This window comes from Sinocyclocheilus anshuiensis, unplaced genomic scaffold, assembly GCF_001515605.1.
Source record: "Sinocyclocheilus anshuiensis isolate Anshui unplaced genomic scaffold, SAMN03320099.WGS_v1.1 scaffold718, whole genome shotgun sequence".
In the NCBI taxonomy this organism is placed as follows: domain Eukaryota; kingdom Metazoa; phylum Chordata; class Actinopteri; order Cypriniformes; family Cyprinidae; genus Sinocyclocheilus; species Sinocyclocheilus anshuiensis.
The window spans coordinates 770,276-774,138 of NW_015546102.1; the positions used below are offsets into that span (position 1 = coordinate 770,276).

The 3,863-nt window shown below is 34.4% G+C and overlaps 1 protein-coding gene across 5 annotated transcripts in view; it reads right to left on the reverse strand.

Annotated features, from left to right (window-relative positions):
• Positions 1-3,863, reverse strand: part of ptprfb (protein tyrosine phosphatase receptor type Fb) — a 148,578-nt gene that overhangs the window by 52,725 nt on the left and 91,990 nt on the right. The gene's annotated exons all lie outside the window — the stretch shown is intronic.

A 3,863-nucleotide genomic window follows, 5' to 3' on the forward strand; every position in this document is an offset into this window, starting at 1 on the left:
CACGCACACGCACACACACACACACACGCACACACACACGCACTAAGATAGTCTATAGTAATAATACATTTGCTGATGCAGCATCCACACAATGAGAATAAACGTGGCTTTCAGCAATCAAACAAATAGTTCTCCAAATTCACTTTTTCAAATTCAAAATTAACCTGCTAAAACTGTACTTTATTAATCAACCCCTTTCAAAATGAATAAGCTATATGAATATACGACTATTGTCTTAAATTCATAAAGGAATAATATCGGGAAAGCTTAGTTACTTAGGTAATCTCTTCTTAGTGTACTTGCAGGGTTACCTGCACATGATGTGCTGAACATTCTCACACACATACAAGCAAAGAAACCAAACTCGCACAATAATTAAAGCATATGGGTTCAACCACACTTTAACACACACATGGAAATAAACCAAGGTCATAATATAGAATATGTTTACCCGCCACACACATATAAAAACACCAGACTCCATGCCCACACATCCTCTGGTAAATGAAGTTCCTGAAAATGGCATTTTAAAAGCTTCTCGTTAGCCTTTTTAGCATGACTTAACCGTGTTTCTTCTATAATTAAGTTTTAATTAGATTAATACTTTTACTAATATGTGCCCACGGTTTCACAATTTTCTTTTTTAAATGAAGATTGCTTGGTTTGGGTTGCACTCCCGCTGAAGCCCTAAAGAGGGGGGACATGGGATAAAATGTAAATGATTGGATACAATTTTAACGACCTTTTAAATTTGAGCGTTTATTCATTACTTTAATCACATAAAATCACTTTTTATAGGCGAAGAAATTGCATTTTCCTCTCTCATTTTCTCCATCTTAAATAGTGCTCTTTTATCAGTTTTTCAAGTAAAGGAAACAGCTTGCACTCTCAGAGAACAGAAGTTTAACCAAGCAGGAGGGGGTTAAAACAATTCTGTGAGTAGTACACTAGGGCACATTCACTTTCAGCAGTAATTTATTGAACATTAAGCAATGTGCACTCAGAACTACCTACCAAAAAAAAAAAAATGGTAGTGAACTTTACATTATCAGTGGCATCAAGGGGTGTATGAGTACGATACTCTATATAAGTAACCGTACTGTATCTATACTAGGTAATATTAGTAGTTGTTATTTATTTATTTATATAACAATCGGTTTGATTAGGTTGACATTGGAAGTTATGGAAGGACGTTTCTTCCATGTAATATTTTTTTCTCTCTCACAATTCTGACTTTTTTTCTTGCAGTTTTGAGTTTCTTCTCATTAGAATTCATCAGATATTAACTCAAGACAAGTTTATTACTCACAATTCTGAGAAAAAAAGTCAGAATTGTCAGATATACTTTTTTCGTCACCCAAACAACAGTTAATGACTCACTATTCATGTTCAAGCTAAATTTGATTCTAAAGCTTCTTTTGCTAATGGAACAAGATTAGATTATTGGTGTGCAATCTGTGGGGTTAATAGGTGTGTGTTTCCTCTATACACTGAGCACAGTCACACTTCATTAGTGAGCTAGCAGCTGATGCCAACCTTCAAAATGGCTGATTGCTAGAATAAATAACACAGAAGTGCACAGATGTCACTCGCTGACACCAGCGTGTCTCTCTGCTGTCAAGCCATAATCAATGTCATCAGTGAAAAGAGCAGCACAGTCCCATTACGTGTTGCTGGTACCTCTGAATAGAGCCTGAGGTGAAAGAAATTAATTTGAGTTTCTCAACTTTGATTAAAAAAAGAGGATCTAAAAATGGCTTAAACAAGCCTGTCTAGTTTCTAGAGGTTTCTTAACAATACAGATGTTGGGTGTTTTTCTTAGAAATGGGTGTGATAGTAAGAGAGCTGTTTATCCAGATGTCAATGTGGTGGAATCGAGTACTATTCCTGTTATCTCACTTTTAATATTATAAAGTGTCTGCCTTCACTTTACATATAGGAAGCTTTACAGTTATTAGCATGTAAGAGACATTCAGCCCAAAAGTGTGACAAAACTGTGCTACTGTAAATGATTGCAAAGTGCAGACCAATTATCCACTAAACAGAGCGTTGTGAATGTAGAAGCGGGCATGAACCACTTCATTGCACAGATCCTGAACGTGCTAGGCAAGTCAAAAAAAAACAAAAAAACTTTTCAGTATGTATATAAAATGAAGCAATGCACGTGTTTGAGATTAAGTATGCTATTTTATTTGTATCGTTTTCCCAACCATTATATTCTGACAGCTATGACTGATTGGATCAGCCATTAATCTGGGAGGATCAGTGTCATCCTGGCCCTAATTTCCACCAAAATACCATAATTACTACTGTTATACCGTAATAAACGAATCTGGCACGTCCTTCAAACTGTGTAAAAAAAGATACCAGCCTACTTTGATGGTTGTACCTAAAACACATCTGTAAAAAAGTGAATAAGTGTTTAGTCACTGTGATCCCAAGATGTGGAAGTGATAATTTGATTTCTTACAAGCAGATTATTCAATTAGCACTTTTCAAAAAGTATCTCAAGGGCTCAGCATTAGGCAATTTAATTATCTCCTGTACTCTCCTAAGTTTTATTTCTATTACCATATTATTATTAGGGGTGTAACGATACACATATTCGTATTGAACCATTCGGTACGAGGCTTTCGGTTCGGTACGCATTACAAACTGAACGATTCGTTAGACTAATCCTATTACATTTGGAAAATAAAAGAGCTTAAAGTGTATGAAATATAATGTTCTCAGTGCCACTGCGCTCAACAAGGCAGCCCAAACGACGTAACAGGCAACATGCTGTCTTCCCCGCGATAACCTCCCATTGCTGGGGTGCGTCGAAAGACGATGATCTTGTATCAACGATAGCCAAAGATATTGTCAAAACATCATGTTTGGCAATATTAAGAAGATTTGGCATTTCCAATTAACGTAGGCTTGTTACGTTCTTATTTTATTAGGCCTGTTATTATTATGAAGTTACTTTTATTAAATTACAATTAATTTGCCCCGCAATAATTACCGCATAACTGACACGCTACGAGGATAACAAAAGATTAAGCTATTTACTAAGTTAAAATATAAAAAAAAAAATATATTTTTTTTTAAAACAGGTCTATTATACGATGAATTATAGGTCTTTAATTAAAATATTAACACTGCAGTCATTAATAAAAATCAATTAAATAAAAAGCTTAGCCTATATTTAAAGCACAGACCTTCAAAAATCTTGTATCGACGATATCCAGAGATATTGTCAATTATTGGCTACATCCAATTAATGTAGGCATGTTACATTCTTATTTTTATTAGGCCTATTATTATTATGAAGTTACTTTTATTAAATTACAATTAATTTGCCCCGCAATAATTACCGCATAACTGACACGCTACGAGGATAACAAAAGATTAAGCTATTTACTAAGTTAAAATATAAAAAAAAAAATATATTTTTTTTTAAAACAGGTCTATTATACGATGAATTATAGGTCTTTAATTAAAATATTAACACTGCAGTCATCAATAAAAATCAATGAAATAAAAAGCTTAGCCTATAGGCCTATTTCAAGCACCGACTTTCAAAAACAACCTGTTTAACACGAAATATGTTTCTTCTCTTTTTTTCCCACTATGTACAGGCCACAAGAGAAATGTTAAGGGAATAAATGAAAACAGTTAGCTATATACCATTATCAGCATATGTTGAAGTAGATTCATCTCTGAGAGAATATGTGGCATCAGATGCCGAAAGCTTGCTCATTCCGTTTTTACTTTCACTTTCTGTATAGTGAATTGACTGAGATTAAGACGTTCTTGTGCAAAGTTTGCACGTTGCTTGTGTGTGATATCCATTGGCTCGCCTTCATGGTTTAAAACAGAAA